Below are 19,894 nucleotides of genomic sequence, written 5' to 3'. Positions count from 1 at the left end.
TTTTAATAGTCTTGTGGGTTTTTTATTTTTATTTTTTTTAAGATTTAAGTTTTGTTTTCCATGTTCAGGGCCTTAATCTACCTGAAATTAATTTTTTTGTGTGTAGTGTGTGATAAAGGTTTAATTACTTTCCCTTATGAATAACAAATCGAGTATCCACTCAGCTGAATAGTTCATCTTTTCCCTACTAATCTATAGTGTCAATTCTTGTCAGGTTTCCATATATGGATGAAACTTTTTGGGCTCTCTGTTCTTTTTCAGTGGTTTCTCTTTCCTCCACCAGTACCACGTGTCTTAATTATTATAGCATTAAAATAAGTTTTGGAATCCTGAAAAGAGTGACTTTTACAACTTTATTTTTCTTAAAATTGTCCTGGTGTTTTCTTTACTTTATGTATTTTAAGATTAGTTGGCATGTTCCCTGAAAACTCTTTGGATTTTGGATTTTGATTCAGTTACGTTAAATTTATAAGTTCATTGGGAGAGCATTATATTTGCATGGTTTTTTTTTTTAAGATTTATTTTTTATTTATCTCTCCCCTTCCCTCCCCACCTGTTGTCTGCTCTTTGTTCACTCACTGTGTGTTCTTCTGTGTCCCCTTGCATTTTTCTTGTCAGCAGAATCTGTGTCTCTTTCTGTTGTGTCATCTTGCTGTGTCAGCTCTGTGTGTGTGTGGTGCCACTCCTGGGCAGGCTGTGCTTTTTTCGTGCGGGGCCGCACTCCTTATGGGCCGCACTCGTTGCACTTGGGGCTACCCTACACGGGGAGCACCCCTGCGTTGCAGGGCACTCGTTGCACACATAAGCACTACTCATGGGCTAGCTCACCACACTGGTCAGGAGGCCCTGGGTTTGAACCCTGGACCTCCCCCATGTGGTAGGCGGACACTATCAGTTGAGCCAAATCCGCTTCCCTATGTGCATGTTCAATAAAATAAAATGGCAATGTTTGGTTGAACTCAAAGGCAAATACCTTTATTATTTCTTTGAAGAATTTTTAATTTCTTCCCTATATTTTCTCTTTTTAAATGACATGTTTTACATAGAAAACAGAAGAAAATAAGTTGCCAGTAATCCTATCTACCACCAAAACTAATCAACACTGCATATACTTTCCATCATTTTTCCTGTAAGAAGGATTTTAAACAGGAAGTGACTTTTGGAGGGGGGGCAGGGTGTGGAAGAACAGGGATACTTTGACAAATAGTACAGAGTCTTCAAGGTTATTGATTGATTTATTCAGTACTTACTTAGAGAATTAGTTTTTTTGAGAGTTTCAGATTTCTAAGAATTGCTTACAGCATTTTAAATTGCTCCATTTTATTACTGTTGTTGAAAGTTTGTCTTCTGTTTCTTGATTTGTCTTGCCAGAGACTTATTTTATTGGTCTTTTCAAAGAAACAGCTTTTATATATACTTTTTCAGTTTCATAATCCATTGGTCCCTGCTTTAATCTTTATTTCTTTTCTGCCTTAGACTAGGTTTATTTTACTGTTAATTTTTTTTTGGCCACTTTAAATTGGATACTGAACTCTCTTATTTTCTTTTTCAAAAACTAATGTATTCAAGGTTAAGAATGATCATTTGATAGCTTTGGTAATATTTTTTGATATTTAGAGCTGTCTTTTTCATTAGCTTTATTTTTAAAGTTTCAGAAATACACAAAAGTAGAAGGAATGGTATAATACCCTTTCCTTCCTGTTAGAGAATATTAAGGCAAATATCTGAGGTATTTCCTATTATCCCTAAATATTGAAGAATATATCCTTACCAGATAAAATAATCTCCCTCTTAAAGATAACATTGATATCATTATTGTACCTAGTAAGACTTAAAATTATTTTTTAATATTATCTAATCTCCAGCAGTGTTCATAATTTCCCAGTTGCCTCAAAAAGTCTTTCACATTTCATTTGGTTTTTGTGAAGTTCTCATGTTGATTTGGTTAATGTTTCATTAAGTTTACTGTCTCTTCCCCTTTCCATTTCTTTGTAAGAAAAACTGGGTCATCTGTTCTGTAAAATTTTTCATGTTTTGGAATTTGCTTGACTGATTGTGTTTAAAAGTTGCCATAAAATGGCATAACATAAACATAAAATGATGTTCTTTATACCTTCTGTATTTCCTGTTAACATGTAGTTGGATGAAGCTTCATCAGATTCTTGTAGTTTAGCAAACATATTTAGAGATGTGTGCTATGTAATTCCTATTGAGTTATACCAGGGGGAATATATTGTCTAGTTATCTCTTGTGATGGTAATATATCAGTGCATTCTGTTGTTGTCATCCCAATGCATCCATTATAGATTGCTCTCGTTATAGAGTGGCTTTAAAAAATTGTTTTTGCTGTGATAGTTTTTTTTTTTAATTTTCATATTCAAAAGTTGTAGGTATACTGAACAATCATACAGAAAGTACAAAAATCCCATGTTTCCACCCCCCATTATTATTATTTTGTTTTAGTATGCTATCTTTACTGCAATTGATGAAACAATATTATAATTGTATTATTAATTATAGTCCATAGTTTACACACCTGATGGCTTTTATAAGCTGTTAATTATGTAATTTCATTAGGTATTGAAAAAAATGACAATATTCTCTCATTTTTTCCTGTGCATATTGGCTAGAATTCTTCTAAGAACTTTTTCCATCAACTGTTTGGTTGCTTTGAAGTATTCTTTGTATATGAAGAGCAAGATAGATGCTTTGTTTTTTAAAAACATTTCCTAATGAATCAGTACTCTAGCAATTTCCAGTGTAATCAATGTAAGATTTTTGTTGCAGGTATTCTTGGGAACTCAAGGGTTTTAACACATTGGTAGTCATCGCAGTGATTATTCTTTTTAAAATGCTTAAATTGTTTCTTCATGGGCCAGTAGGAGCTCATGTATCTGTAGTCTCTGATACCTACCTACCCTTGAAGTAGCATTTTTGGCTTCAGACCTTTAATAAGCCATTTTTCTAGAGTCCTGGTTTCTTTGATATGGTAGATCACAGTAATGTGGGTGCCAAGGTGTTACTTGCTATTAGGTTGTTCTTGCTTCAAGGCCCTTTGAGTAAACAGTAAGCTTTTTTTTTTTTAAAGACAAAAACACATTATCAACTAATTTTATTTCTTATTCAAATTTGTTTGCACTTTTTACTTCTCTGATTTTATATTTGTATCTCAACACAGAAATTTTGTTTAACGTTATTACATATAAATAAGAATTTAATATATCACTGTTACACTGCTGTTACAATTACTGAGTACAGTTGGATTTCTTTGCTGCTATTTTTGACCTTAAATTGTATTCCTCTAAGGGTGTAGAGTACAGTTACAGAATTTTAAAGTTTCTTGAAATCTCTGTGGTTCAACTATCAAATTGATAGGCTTATTTGTTTCATTTTGTTTTTGATTTTTAGTAATTTTGTTTTCACTTTTGACTTCATTTTCCAAATTCAAAATTGTAAACCAAGATACATTCAAATAGGTCTTAGCCTTCTGCTCATGCCCACTCTTCCTTGATTTTTCTCTCTTTATGTAAGTATCCATTTTCATTGATTTGGAACATGTTCCTCTTTTTTAAAACACAAGCAAATGTGTGTTTCTTCCCACTCCTGCCTTATTAAAGCATACTGTACACAGTGTCTTTATACCTTCCTTTTTTTAATTTAATGGTAAATATGTCCTGGAGATCAGGCTGAGGTTTTATATGGAAAATTTTCTCAGTCCTTTATACAGTTGTGTTTATTGTAGGCTGGTAGACATTTAGATTTTTTTCCTAATCTTTTGCCTCTTAAAAATTATATTGTACTGAATACTTTTGTGCTTGTGTAATCTTACATTTTTGCCAGTATATCTTTTTTTTTTTTAATGTATTTCTTTCTCTCTTCTACCTTCCTCCCCCCCCCCCCCCCGCTGCCATCTGTTGTGCCCATTTGCTTTGTGTTCTTCCGTGTCTGCTTGCATTCTTGGCAGCACTGGGAATTTGTGTCTCTCTTTGTCCTTCATCTTGCATCTGCTCTCCGTCTGTGTGTGTGGTGCCACTCCTGGGGCGGGCTGCACTTTTTTCACGCAGGGTGCATTCCTTGCGCGTGGGGCTTCTCTATGTGGGAGACACCCCTATGTGGCATGGCACTCCTTGCACACTGCAACACTGTGTGTGGGCCAGCTCACCACATGGGCCAGGAGGCCCTGGGTTCAAGCCCTGGACCCTCCTATATGGTAGGCGGACACACACCAAGAAGAGAATGTGGGTGCCAACAGACTATATTGTCAGATCTTTGGGGTTTTCCAGTCAAATAGGTGAGATAGATCTAAATGTAGTTTTAATTTGGATTTGTCTTACGAGCAGACTGGAATATCTTTTCAGTTTAAGGGTAATTTACATTTCATGCACTGGGAACTGTTCTTGTCTCTTGATTTATCTTTTCTATAGGGTACCTGGTCTTTTTTCCCTAAATTCTTAAAATAGTCTGCATTTGAAGTTTTGATTCCCTTTTTGACCTGAGTTACTTAGGACTTATTTTGAAATTTCATCTGTTTAAACTAAAAAATTAAACTTATTTCTAATTTTCTTTTTTCTTTTCATTAAATAATGTTTTATGTGTTGTGAACAAATTTTATACTCTAGCCTATTTACTTTTGGAATGTATTGAGATATATAGTATATAATCTTTTATGGTCTTCCTGGGTTAATAGACTAATTAAATTGCAAATTACTGAAATGTGCATCAATAGGGATTTTTTAAAAACCATGATGCACCAATATAATAGAATGCTATGTAGGTCTATAAATGTATTAAAAAATTATTATTCAAAACATTTATGACGTTTAAGAAGAGTTAATTTGGGAGTGGATAAAACTTTCACTTTATATTTTCTGTCTTTTCAAATTTGAATTTCTAACTTTATATTTGTTTTTTATTTTAATTTTAAAAATGCCAACGGAGTTCTCTGGGCAGAGAGATTGTGGCCCTAGTTTTTTTCTTTTCAAATCCCTGTATTAAAATATGCAATGTTATTTTTTTTTAACCATGTTTTTATAAACCATGTTTCATAAATAGAAGATCGTAACACCATAATTTGACTCAAAATTCTTTGCTTAGTTTTTTTTAATACTCAGAAAAGGTACTTAGGTTATATAAATGTTGCATTAAAAAATATAGAGGGCTCTCATTTACCCTGCTACCTACCCATCTCACGTTTTCCCACATTAACAACGTTAGCGTGGTACATTTGTTACAGTTTATGAACACATTTTGGAACATTGCCATAAGTGTGGATTGTAGTTTACATTACAGTTTACACTCTCCTGCACAATTTTGTAAATTATGACAAGATATATAATGGCCTATATCTGTCATTTCAGTGTCATTCAGAACAATTCCCAAGTCCTGAAAATGTCCCCATATTATCCCTGTTTTTCCCTTTCCCTCCCCTCAGAACCTCCAGTGGTCATTCCACATCAATGATAAAAGTTCTTCCATTGCTGGAATCACAATAAGTCTGTAGTAGAATAACAGTAAGTCTGCTCTAGTACATCGTTCATTTCCCAATCCTGATTCTGGGATGGTGATTTCCACTCCACTTCTAATTGAGAGGGGGCTTAGATCCCATGGGGCAGATGGATGGGACTATCTTGCTTGCAGTTGCACATTCTCTTTTCCTTGGGATGATTGTTTTCCATCATCATCTCCCTGTTAGTTGTCCTGGGTGAGTCCAATGAACTGGAGAGTAGGTTTCACAACTCTGTTGAGAATCAGGGCCCCGCCGGCACATGGACAGCCCAAAGATTTAGGTCTCTAGGGCATACACCTATCAACTCTAGTACTAATTATAGGTTCAGATAAAAGGGGCAGAAGAGCCATGTGTAGGGAAACCATGACTGAGTCCAAGTCTGTCATACTGAGGAACATAAATTCCAAAGTCAGGCCCACTGGCAGGGTGCCAAACTCCTGAGCTGTCTGCCCTGCCTATAGTATCTGGGCAATATTTACTTTGGCAGTCAGTGAGAGCCTACTGAGACATGCATAACCTTACCCTCTGGAACAATCTCCTGGCTCACTTTGAAGTCTCTTAGTCCTGTAAACTCATGTGTCTTTACCCTTTCCAACCCTGTTGGTCAAGGTCTTTTTCCAGTTGTATTGCTAGTTGGTGGTTGGCAGTAATCCCTTGGTGCCAGGGAGGCTCATCCCTATACTGGGCTGGGAGAGGGACGGGGGAAGATAATGCATTATATGCTGAATTTGGCTTAGAGAGGCCACATTAGAGCAACCTGGAGGTTTTCAGGAGGTAACCCTCAGGCAACCTATAATACTAGGCTGTTTCAATTTCAAAGTAATGGTCATAAGTACAGTCATCAGTATCAAGGGCCTGTCAGTGATCCGTCCACCTTCACTAGTCACTGCCCCTATTTTGGGAGGATTCTTTCTGTCCCATTAAAGAATGTGGCAGAGCTCCTCAGGATGGGAATTTGATATTCTTTCAGTTATTGTGTGAATTTCTACCCACCATGACAATGCCCTGTGAACACTTGTACACATTTGTATGCCTTATTGATATACCCAAGGTGAACCTCCTCCCATGCATCCCCCATCACTGACACCCTGCATAAGTGATCCTTCTCTGCCACAGCTGTAACCCTTCTGTGATCCAAAGGTCCTTCAAAAATAAAGCCAACAAAATAACCAAATGCAATTAATAAGAAAATGAAATAATGATAGTTTAAAAAATAACAAATAAAATACGAAAGTATTTTAAAGATGGAATAAAAATATATAAAGTTCAATATAAAATTAAAAATATTTTTTGACATGTCTTTCATTACTGTAAGATCAGTTGTCTTGTATGTACAGTGACATTTTCTTCCATTATTCCCCTAGTTTCTTATTTTTTCATTTCATCTTCAAGGACGATTTAGGTTACAGAAAAGTGACAAAAAGAATATAGGGGATTTCCATATACCCAACATCCTCCCCCTTTTTCTCCTTCCCCTATTATTTTTTAGTACATTTGTTAAAATTTATGTACAAATATTGAAGTATTGTTACTAACCATGGTCAATGATTTACATTATTTGTGGAAATATGAAATATAATAAAATGAACTCCATATATCTGCCATCCAAATAAAAATCTTCAATGTTACCAGTACTTTTCCTTACACCTGTATGTTCCTTTTTTTACCACCTTACCCTTCCAGGGATAGCCACTACAATGAATTTTTTGTCTTATTCTTTTAAATATGCTTTCATCATTTATATGACAACAGTGTATTTAATTTTGCATGTTTTTTGTTTTACTTTTATAAAAATGGTGAACGTATAGTGTACTTGTGTTTTAATTTCATAATGTTTCTAATGTGTAACCCTGTTTTTGTCTGTAGTTGTGTAATATTTATTGCCGTGTAATTGTGAAAATAGCTTCAATATATCTTTTTTCCACTTGGTGAATGTTTGGGTTGTTTAAAGCTTTTCTGTTAGGAACTACTCTGAACATTGTTGTGCTGTTTCCTGGTCCATACAGGCAAGAGCTTTTAAGAGTTTAATGGAATAGGTTTCTTGGAATAAAGGCATGTTAAATGTCTCAAGATAGTGCTAGATTATTTTCCACGGTGTTCCAATTTATGTTCTCACCATTAGTGCCCAAGAGTTCCTGCTGTTCAAAGTCTTTCTTAGCACTTGACTAAATATAGGATTTCTTAATTTTTGCCTGTCTGCTGTATAGAAAAAATAGATTTTTTGTTTAACTGATTTTGTGGTTTTAAATATGGTTACTGATTGTTGGTTTTGTGCTGCTAATCTCTTTCCCAGTTTTTAGCTTTCATTTTCACTTCTTTGTAATGTCTTTTGATGAACAGACATTATTAATTTAAATGTATAGAATTTTAATGGACTACGGTGACCACAATTCCTTGTGCATCCAAGTTTGAAATTATTTATATGGTCCCATTCTTTCTCTGTCCACTTTAAATTTCCCCTTGTTATTCTGAATGTCTTCCATGTTGATTGTTGTAAGTTTTTTTGGCAAGGCCTAGTAACTTTTTAGGTTTTCAACTGTTGGTGTACAGTTTTTTACATGGGAATTTTGTTGCTGCTTTATGGTAGAATTTATCAGTATTTATGGTTAGTTTTCTTGTTATCTTAGTTTTAAGATATTCTTCCACATCCAGAGATTATATTTTCATATACTTTGTTTTAATGATTTTAGTATTTTGCCTTTCACATTTGTTTAATCCATCAGAAAATTGGTTTTTCTTGTGTATTATATTTGGTGTAGGGATCCAGTTTCATTTCTTGCCCTTATAGGGCTAACCTTTTAAGTAAAAATTTGCACTACCATTTATTCCATAATACAGACATATGTATTTTGGGGTAAAGGCTAAGCTACTGTGATATAATGTAGAATATATGGGGCATAAATAGACTTTTCTCTCTTGTAAATAAAAAGTCCTGCTGATAGTAAAATGGGATCACCTTCCTCTCCATGAGGTTGTTCTCCAGGCCAGATTTCTTTCATCTTACAGTTGACTATTCCCTAGGCTTTTGTCTTGGTGATCTGATGTTGCATAATTATGCGGTCTTTTTTTTTTTTCCTCCTCTTCATTCCCACCAGAGATTTGTTTGGTTTATTGTCTTGCTTATTAAATAAACTCAGTGGTTTTATTGATCATTTTCACTGTATCTTTGTTTTCTGTAATCTGTATTTTTGGGCAGTTGAGTTAGTGATTCCACACCCTCTAGTAGTACCTACGTGGGACTCAGTCCACCTGTTTATTTCTTAGCAATACCTCAGGGTCCAGCAAGAGCAAAAGCACTCACATAAGTCAGTACTATCCTTTATTTCTGGAGAACTGAGTTTTTTCCAGGAACCCTGTATTCACGTCCTTGACCTATCTCTTTCTATCTTGGTTCCCTAATCTGATATCATCTTTGTAGGGGAAAGTCCTTGATCAGCTCTCATTCTAGAACCCTACCAGAGCTCCAGGTGTCTTGTCAACGTCACCCTTCTGTCTTGTCTGCCCATACTCAAAAGAAAAAAGAAAAAAAAGGGATATTTATATCATTGGAATGAATGTCAAGTGTCCTTTCATCTGTGCTTATTTTTGCATTTGTCTTTTTTCACTTATTTCTTTCTCTTGTTGTGTACATGTAAATTGTGTTTTCCTATATCAGCATTGTCTTAATTGATTCTGTGGGATGCTCATTTCTCTCGAAATGGTCATTGCTACTACACGGGGTGGGGTATTTCTGTGGTCAGGTTTAACAAAAGACATCATTACCGATTTTAAGTCATTTTCCTTTTTTAAAATAAATTGAATCTAAGATCAAATAACATCTCCCTTCAAAGAATTGAATTTAAAATTATATATATATTCTGAGTAGCAATTCTGATTCTGAGTTTATCACTGATTTAATTAATTTTAACATTGTTCCACTAAAGTGGGACAGCCATCAGGCACTGTACTGTTCATTGATTTGGTTTTATATCTATTCCAGTTTAAACAATTTGGGCAAGATATTTGAAGTCAAATTGTTCTATCGGTCAATGGGTAAATGTGGAAATTATAACAATACAGTACATATTAACATTTTATACATATTAACATAATACAGTAATACAGAATTACTTCTTTGGGGCATAATGTGTTTTACTCAATGGAAAGGTAAACATTTTATATAAATATTGTAAATTTATCAAAAACATTCTTCGTTTGTTTTTGTAAATTATCAAAAAATTGGAAATAATTGATATTTCTTTTAACTTGGTTATGAAGACTGTTTTGCCTATTCTTTTTTTTTCTTTGGGGGGTGGCGGGGGGGAAGACCACAGATACAAATTAAAAAACAAACACCAGGCTGCCATTGATAAAGATGCATTGTGGGAAGAAGGAGGACAGTGTCCCACACATCAAAATTACAGACTTTCTTTTATACTTACATAGACCCAAGATTCCAGAATCCCTTGTGATCCACTGGAGTAGAAAAATTTTGACGTACAAATAAGCAAACATCTAGACAGTAATTTGATAATAGACAGTTGAAAAGAGGTAAAATATACTTGTAAAACTAGGAGAGTCAAAGTGGTGGTTGAGAACTAAGGGGTTAAGGCATAGAAGATCCTTTAAGGCAGGGGTTCTTAACCAGGGATGCACAGACCCCAAGATTTCAGGGGGTCCATGAGCTTGAATTGAAAACTCAAGAAAACGTTCTTGTGGGGATGTGTTGGTGCAGGTGTGACATATTTATTAAATAATAAACAGTATAGTGTGGTCTTAGTAGGATTTTCATTTTGATGGAGCTTGTTCTTGCAGTGGATAATGCCTGTAAAAAAGTTGGTAAGGATGACTGAGATGGCTTTATGATGCTATGGGAAAACTCAAATTTCTAAATGTTTCCCAAAAATAATTGTTTGAACAGATGTTGAACTGTGTTAGTTTATCAGGTATTGAAATTATGGGAAAGTTTTAAAACATAGTTTTGAATAATCCTAACATTTAATTTAAACACATGCCAATGTTAAGTGTCATAAAACTATCTGCCTCTACATTCTGAGAAGGGGTCCCTGGTTTTCACCTGTCTGGCAAAAAGGTTCTTGGAACAAAAAAAATTAAGAACCCCTGTTTTAAGGTTTTTTTAATTTTATTCAGATGAATAAAATATTAAGGATTTCTTCTGTTCTGGTTTTATTTTGTTTTGTTTAACTTTTAGAGTACTTCATCTGGAGTTCTGTTCATTTATGGAGGGGCTGATTTTATTTGCTGTGTAAGAAGCTTCTCATCCTATGTTGGGGAACTGACTTGACTTTTGTATGTGGAATAACTTGAGAGTTTTTGAGAGGTCAAAAACTTTTTTTTTTTAAAGTAGTATATACGAGATCCAGGGTTTGATGCCCAGGGCCTTCTGATAAGATCAAGCTGGCCCACACAGTGCGCTGACTGGCCTATGCAGAATGCCGGCCGATGCGGGAATGCGACCCTGCACAGGAGTGCCGGCTAATGTGGAGAGCTGGTGCAGCAAGGTGACGTAATAAGAACCACAAAGGTGAGAAAATAAGAAGACATAGCAGAACAGGGAGATGAGGTGTCTCAAGAGAGTAATTGCCTCTCTCCCACTCCGGAAGGTCCAAAGATTGGTTCCCGGAGCTACCTATTGAGAATACAAGCAAACACAGAAGAACACACAGCAAGTGGACACAGAACGGACAACCGGGGGAACGGGGGAAACGGGGGGAGGGGGACATAAATAAAAAAGTTAAAAATAAAATATTAAAAAAAAAATAAAGTTAATAATAGCTGTTCATTTATTTAATCAGTAAATCTCTGGATCCTGTGCTTGGTTAACACATGGGATGTAATAGTGAGCACTGTTGATGTGGCAAAGCACTTTGCCTGGTTAACATTGTTTCAGTTTGCAAAAAGCTGCTGAGAATAGTATACCAGAAATGTCTTGGCTTTGATAATAGGAATTTATTAGGTTATAAGCTTACAGTTCTGAGACCGTGAAATTGTCCAAATCAAGGTATCATCAGAGATGCTGTCTCATCTGAGGTCAGCTGTGGGTGATCAGGCACATGGTACTGAATAATGGCACCTCTTCCTAGATGAAGGCATCAGGCGAAGCTCTCTACCCAAGCTCATTTGTGGGTGATCAGGCATATGGTGTGTTGCTTGTCTCTTCCCTCTCCAGGCCTTGTTTCTTTCTGTGTCTGCACCGCTGATTTCCATCCTCCCATTTCTGGGACCTCTCTTTCGGCCCTTCTGTGTTTCTTTGTCTCTACTGCTTTTTCTGTGTGTTTGCTGCTTTCATTCCTCCCTTTATAAAGGATACCAGCAAGAGGACCAAGATCCACCCTAGGTCATGCCTCACTATAGTAATTCAGTTAAAGACTCCTCAACTGAATAAAATCTAATCAAAGGCTACCCTACCCACAGGAATGGATTAACTTTAAGAACATGATCTTTTCTGGGATCCACAAAAAGCTTCAGATAGTCACAAATATTTTCCATTAACATTTTTCATTTATTTTAAAGTCTGTGTTATTGTGTGGTCTTAAATGTTATACCTGTTTTACATATAGGGAACTAACTAATAAAATAATTTACCAACACTACATAGTTAGTAAGTGGAAGTTGAACTTGAGCACCCTTTTTCTTAAACACTATCGCATACATGTCAAACAACTAAGAAACATTTTTTATTGTTCCCAGTGAACCAATATATATAGCAGTTCTTAAACTTGGGCATATTTCAGTAGCTATTGGAAGTCTTGTTTAAGCTTAGGTTCCTGGACCCCCCCACCACTGAAGTTTCTTATTCAGTTAAGTTTGGCATAGACCTGAAAGCATGCAATACTAACAAGTTTCCAGTCCCAGAGGAGATGTTACTGATCCAAGGACCACACTATGAAAGAATCCAATTCAGCTCATCATGTCCATTTAAAATATTTACTATGCTATGCCATATCTTTCATATGTGGATAAAAAAATTAGTCTTGATGTAAATAAGGTTATAATATGGCTTAATACTCTCATATTGTATTTCTTTGTGCATTTGATATTAAGTGAAAATTTAAAAAAAACATTAAGGGCGATGTGTTAGTTTGCCAAAGGGCTGCTGATAAAAAGTACCAAAAATGGATTGGCTATTATCATGGGAATTTTATTATGGTAAAAGCTTACAGTTCCGAGGCTTTGAAATGCCTAAATCAGAGCACCATCAGAGATGTGTTTTCATCAAAGTCAGAAACTTGTTCCTGGTGTGTTGCCTCGTGGTGAAATCAAGATGGCATGTGATCTCTGCCGTTGTCTCTGCCTTCTCTTCTAGAATCTACTCTCTCCCCTGGAGCTCAACTATGGGCAACCAGGCACAGGACTTTTCTTTGTAGTCTGGGCTCATCTCCTCAACCTTGAGCAACACCTTGGGCCTAGCCTCTTGGGGGCCTCTTTCCCTGTTCTAATGCTCTGCTGGTTTCCAAACTCTGGAACCTCTCTCATTTCTTGGGGCTTATCTGTTTTCTTGCAATATTCTTTTTTACATGGCAGGATCAATATGACAGCTTTCATTTCCTGTGTCTCTTTATGTCTCCATTTATATCAGACCCAGCAAGGTAGAGACTCAACCTGAGTTGTGCCTCAATGACATATTCTAGTAAAAGGGTCTTACACCCACAGGAATGTATTAGCTAAAAAGCGTAATCTTTCTCTTTTTGGTATTCATAAAAGAATTTCAAACCGCCACAGGACATGACCTATGAATATCCATTTTTGTTGTAATACGGCTTTTTAATTTGAGTTTAAACATAAATTAGCATAAAGCTAATGGGTAATTTGGATTTTTGGGGGCTTTTTGATTTTCTGAAATGCTTTAGAATTGATATGTTCTTTATCTGTTTTTCTTTTTGATAAACACAATTTCTGGTTACTGACCAGTTGTTTAAATCAGGCAGTATTGATTTAGTTATTTTAAATATTACTACTCGGAATATAAATCTACACATTTAAAATAGGTGAAACAGTTGCGTAATTTTAAATACTAGCCTGTTCACACATAAATTTGTAAATACACACTTACTTAAAACAACTAAAACAATATTGATTGGTTTGAATAACCGTAGTTCCCCAGAACATATGATTTTATAACCTTATTCTCTAAAGGGTTTTAGGGCATGATTCTACTCTTCCTTTTAAACTAACAGAAGGAAACTTCTTATTTCATAGATTCTACTTTGTTTTCAGTGTCCTACCTACTGAAATATATACCGCATTGTTTAGGTTTGATGATGATGATGTCTTTGTCATCTTCCAACTCTAAAGCCTTGTCCAGCTCTAAAGCTTTGAGTTACCTAGATGAATAAAGGGCTTTGGGGATAGGAGATTCATAGAACATTTCTAAGAAAGTCAAGCTGATATGGCATTACCTTGTTAATTTTCTGAAGACCGGAGTTAAGAATTGAAGTAGCTTTCTAAAGCTTATAATTAGGTTCTCTTTCCTTTTTTATTGTCTTTTGGACCTGGGTGAAGGGAGGGAAGGAAATACTGTTGGTTTGTGAAAAAGGGAAAGGAATAAAATGGAAAGATGATGCTAATTTTTATATTACGTTCTTGTATTAAAATGAACACTGGGAATTTATGGGTATGTGGTTGAAACTATAACTTTTTTTTATTTGGCACATACAGCAGGGTAGGGTTACTGGTTTACCGTTTTGGATGTGGGGGCATGTGGGACAGGGTGTACCTGGGACAGCCTTCTAGGGGAGTATGTTAGTGTTAATCCTGTCATAGTGTATTGTATCAGTGGGTGGAGAGACCCACACAATGAACAGGAAGGTGTTGGACTCCCATTCTGAGGAGTCCTGCTATGTTCTCAAATAGAATGGCAGGGGAGTCTTTTTGAGAGCATAGGTATTGCCTAATAGGGAGAACAGGCCAGTATGTCAAGCCTTCAATGTTGTTGCAAGTAATTATGAATCTTGTTATTCAAGGAGTTAAGCTTGGTAGTGGAGTTAAGCTTGGTAGTTGCTGTGGGTCCTGAGGGGATGGGGAAGGAGGAATAGAATAGATGGAACATGGGGCATTTTTGGGATGTTGGAATTGTTCTCCATAATCTTGCAGTGATGGAGAGAGACCATGTTAAATTTTGTCAAAATTTATAAAAGTGTACAGTCCAAACTGTAAATCTTAATGTAAATCATTGGTCGTGGTTAGTAGCAGTGCTTCAATATTTGTACATCAGTTGTAACAAATGTACCATTCAAATGTAAAATGTTTTTGATAGGGTAAAGTGGAAAAGGGGGCGGATAATGGGTATATGAGAATCCCCCATATACTGTATGTGAATTTTATGTAACCTAAAGCTTCTTTGGAGATAAAAATGAAAAAAGATGAGACACTGGGGAAATAAACAGAAGAAAATGTCAGTGTATATACAAGATAGCAGATCTAGTGCTAAAAGACAATGCCAAAATTTCTTTTTTAAATTAAAAAAAAAAAAGATTATTTCTCTCCCCTTTCCCCCCCGCCACCCCGGTTGTCTGTTCTCTATGTCTATTGACTGCGTCTTCTTTGAAAGTCCGCTTCTGTTGTTGTCAGGGGCACGGGAATCTGTGTTTCTTTTTGTTGTGTCATCTTGTTGCGTCAGCTCTCCATGTGGGCGGCACCATTCCTGGGCAGGCTGAAATTTCTTTCACGCTGGGTGGCTCTCCTTACGGGGCGCACTCCTTGTGTGTGGGGCTCTCCTACACGGGGGACACCCCTGCATGGCACTGCACTCCTTGTGTGCATCAGTACTGCACATGGGTCAGCTCCACAGGGGTCAAGGAGGCCCGGGGTTTGAACCTTGGACCTCCCATATGGTAGACGGACGCCCTAAGCACTGGGCCAAGTCCACCACCTAAATTTTTTTATTACTTCAAATTCTTTTTAAATTTTTGTATTTTATTTGTCATTTTTAAAACTATCACTGTTATTTCATTTTCTTATTGTGTTTTTCTATTTTGTTGGCTTCATTTTTGAAGAAGTTTTGGATCATACAAGGATTACAGCTGAAGGATCACTGATGTGGGGTATCAGTGATGGGGGATGCATGGGAGGAGGTTCACCTAGGGCATACCTATAAGGCATATAAATGTGTTCAAGTGTTCGCAGGGCATTGTCATGGTGGATAGAGGCACATAATAACCGAATGAATATCAAATTCCCATCCTGAGGAGCTCAGCCACATTCTCTAATGGGAGAGGAAGAATCTCCCCAAAACAGGGGCAGGGACTAGTGAAGGAGATGGACCATTGACGAACCCTTGATATTGATGATGGAACTTACGAACCATTACTTTTTAAATTGAAACAACTTAGTATTTATAGGTTGCCTAAGGGTTACCTCCTGAGAGCCTCCTTGTTGCTCAAATATGGACTAAGCCAAATTCTGCATATAAATTCATTACTTTCCCCCCTAGCATGGGACATGACTCCTTCCTGGCACCAAGGGATTACTGCCAACCACCAACTAGCAATGCAACTGGAAAAAAGACCTTGACCAAAAGGGTTGGAAAGGGTAAGACAAATGAGTTTACATGGCTAAGAGATTTTAAATTGAACCAGGAGGGTTTTCCAGAGGATAAGGTTATGCATGTCTCAGCAGGATCTCACTGACAAACCAAATATTGCCTCAAATAGAGGGGCTTCTGAAGACTTTGGAGACACCCAGACACTATAGACAGAGCTGTTTGGTACCCTGCCAGTGGATCTGACTTTGGAATTTATTCTCCCCAGTGTGACAGAGTTGGGCTCAGTTGTGGTTTCCCTACACATGGCTCTTCTGCCCCTTCTATTTGAAACCATAGTTAGTACTAGAGTAGATGTATGTCCGAGAGACTTACATCTTTGGGCTGACCATGTGCCAGTTCAGCCCTGGCTCTCAGCAGAGTTGCCGTGCTCTCAGTTCATTGGACTCACCCAGGACAACTAACAAGGAAATGATGATCAATATCTATCCCAAGGAACAGAGAGAGTGAACTGCAAGCAAGATAGTCTCATCGTTTGCCCCGTGGGATCTAAGCCCCCTCTCAATTAGAGGCAGAGTGGGCATAACCATCCCAGAATCCTCAGGATTGGGGGATGTAGGATGGACTAGAGTAGACTTATTATTATATTACTATAGACTTATTGTTATTCTAGCAGTGGTGAAACTTTTATAACTGATGTGGAGGCAGTGGCCACCAGAGGGGAGGGCAGGGGGTAAAATGGGTTTATAGGAGGACATTTTTGGGACATTGGAATTGTCCTGAATGATGTTGTGGTGACGGATGCAAGCCAGTGTATATCTTGTCATCACTTACAAATTTGTGTGGGAGAGAGTTTGGACTTTAAGGTAAACTGTAATCCACACTTAGTGGCAGTGCTCCAGGATGTGTTCATCAATTGTGGCAAATGTTACCACACTGGTGAGGAATGTTGTTAATGTGGGAAGGTGTGGGAGAGCTACGGAGTGGGGCATATGGGAATTCCCTTCATTTTTCATGTAACATTTATGTAATCTAAGCATCTATTAAATTTTTTTTTTTTTTTTTTAAGTATAAAAGAAAAAAACGCAAGTAGCGACTGAACCTACCAGGTCCGGGATAGTCCCAGATAAGGTGTTTTAGGGACTAGACCTCACTGAAAAGGCTGCGGAAATGATATCACAGCTTGACTTGTACTGCTGAAATGAAGACTTGGAAGAGATTGTTTGCACCAACCTGAAGTACTTGTTGGTGCTTGTTTTTCAAAGAGCTCTCTCCATGAAACAAGTCAACCCTGGCAAGCAGCTAGATCATTTGCAGCCAGCTCAAGAACACTTTCTGAACTACCTAACTGAGTGTCATTACAATATGTAGCCGATTCGAGCTCACCTAAACCAAGAACAACTTGGCTGAAAATAACACTGCTAACTCTTCCATGGCCTATCCTAGCCTTGTTGCTATGGCATCTCAAAGACAGGCTAAAATAGAGAAGCAGAAGAAGGAGGTGAAGCATAGATTATCTACACTGAAATCTTCTGTGGAAAATGGTCACACAGATTAAGCAAGTTCAAGAATATTATCTCCTTCACCTTCAGAGGTGGATTGGTGTCATCTTGGAATAGATTGAAAATATTGATCAGGAAATAAAAGATCCTGAGAGAAAAAGACTTCTCAAAAGAGGGGTGAACTTGTTTCTCCTCTCGTCAGGACAGTTCTCCAATGAAGCCCTTCATTTTCGCTTGGAACGTGGCCCACACCAAGGTTTTAGGAGCTAGTTTTCCAAGTCTGGCCACCATGACAGTGAGTGACTATTATGATCATCATTGGAAATAACGGAGCATTACCAGATCAGGGAATAGCCAAGACAACACCAGTAGAGTTTAAAAAGCAGCTCAGCAATGGGAAGATAAGGAGCAAAAGGAGGAAGATGGTGCTGAGGAAATACTACGCAGAGCTCAGAATGGGATGACTGGAAGGATACCCATCCTAGGGATTATGGCAACTGACATAACATGGGTTAATTTTCCCACAGCAAGGCAAGACTAAAGGTGCCTGCCAATCTTTTCCTTCCAACGAAACCTGTACTGTTCTTCCCCCTCCCTTACCTTCTGCTTCAGTTGTATACAATGAAGGCAAAGACCCTTCATCTTGCTTTGTGTTTAGTAAAGTGTCAAACGATTGTGTGTTTGTACCCTTGATGATGAACCAACAATCTTGTTTCAGCTTTCTCCTCCTCATAATGTATTCCAATTTCTTAGATGGAAAGAAAAGATCATGCTTGGTATAATCAATGGCTGATGAAGTCTCTTTAAGAAATAATAAAGTCCCTTGTGAAGGGCCCCACTCCAATTAAGATGACAGAGTGAGAAACTTCAGGGCCCTCCCCCATAGAAACTTTGAACAACCAGCAATAACTAGCAGAAATATTTTTCTGAAAGCTCCAGAAAAACAGTTAAAGGATTGCATAAAAGGGAAAGCACCAAAATCAAGAAAAAGGCCACTTAAAACAGTAGAACCTCCTAGTGCCCTTGCTGGTCCCTCTTGCACCCCTCACCAGCTTAGGATAGAGCTGGCGCACACACACAGTGCAAATCCCTGGTCTCTAGGGAAGAGGGGACATTTGTCTTCCTGTAAACAGGCAAGTTCTTAGGGCTAAATGTGCTTGCCCAAGACACAATACATCCACAGAAAGGACCAGGGAGGTGCCTATGCTTTGGCCTGTGCATATTCTCTAAACTCATTGTATGGGTAAGCTCTAAAGGAGATCACTTGCATAAATCAATATGCAGAGACTCTGAAAGGTATATTTTTCTTTCCTTTTTCTTTTTTTGTTGTCTCCTGGCATTCAAAGAAAGCTCTGTCATTACACCAGCTGGATACAGACTGCAGAACAGGTGCCTCAGAGTCTAAATTCCAGCAAAAATGCATTAAAATACCAAAATGTTCAGGTTTCAACTAAAGATTATAAAACATACAAAGAAGCAGGAAGCAGTGACACAGGCAAAGAAGATGAAAGCATTAGAAACCATCAGTGAGGAGGACTGGACCTGGGAAATACCAGACATTGTCTTTTAAAAAGGGCTGAGTATGCTCAAAGAGCTAAAGGAAAACATGGACAAAGTACTAAAGGAAATTAGGAAAATGACAGATGAACACAAAGAAAGTATCAGTAGAAAAATGGAAATTATGAAAAAGAACCAAACAGAGCTGAAGACCACAGTAACAGAAATTAAATAATCCCTAGAGGGGTTCAGCAGCAAATTGGAGCTGGCAGAAGGAATAAAATAATCAGGGAATTTGAAGAAAAGTCATTTGAAATCATTCAGTCTGAAAAGCATAAGGAAGAAAGAATGAAAAGTAAACAGAGCCTGAGGATCCTGCGTGACATCATCAGGCATACTAATACAGGCATTACGGAAGTCCCAGACGGAGAAGAAAGGGGAGAGAGAATATTCAAAGAAAAAATGGCTGAAAAATTCCCAAATTTAATGAAAGACATGAGTATAAATCTAAGACTCAACAAACTTCAAACAGGATAAATCCAAATAGACCCAGACGGAGGCATATTATAAATCAGACTGTTGGATTCTAAACAAAAAGAATCCTGAAAGCCACAAGAGAGTAGCAACATGTCACGTAAAAGGGATCTTTAATAAAATTAAGTGCCAGTTTCTCATGGGAAACGATGAAGGCAAGAAGGCAGTGGGAAGACATTCTTTTTGCTGAAAGAAAAAGAAAAAAGAAAAAAAAACCCACCCAGAAGTCTATATCTGGCAAAACTGTCTTTCAAAAGGGAGGGAGGGGGAAATAGATGTGGTTCAACCAGTTATGCTCCTGTCAACCATATAAGAGGTCTAGGGTTCGATGCCCAGGGCCTCCTGGTGAGGGCAAACTGGCCCAAGCAGAGTGCC

At 37.3% G+C, this 19,894-nt stretch overlaps 1 protein-coding gene and 1 pseudogene across 4 annotated transcripts in view; both read left to right on the top strand.

Moving 5' to 3' along the window:
• The window catches only part of PTBP2 (polypyrimidine tract binding protein 2), an 82,296-nt gene that overhangs the window by 10,695 nt on the left and 51,707 nt on the right, over window positions 1–19,894 (top strand). The window lies entirely within an intron of this gene.
• On the top strand, window positions 10,939–18,004 carry LOC139439550 (immunoglobulin-binding protein 1 pseudogene; annotated as a pseudogene).

The sequence above is a fragment of the Dasypus novemcinctus genome, chromosome 9 (assembly GCF_030445035.2).
Source record: "Dasypus novemcinctus isolate mDasNov1 chromosome 9, mDasNov1.1.hap2, whole genome shotgun sequence".
In the NCBI taxonomy this organism is placed as follows: domain Eukaryota; kingdom Metazoa; phylum Chordata; class Mammalia; order Cingulata; family Dasypodidae; genus Dasypus; species Dasypus novemcinctus.
Note: the sequence above shows the minus strand (reverse complement) of the source record. Positions and strands in the feature narration are given on the sequence as shown.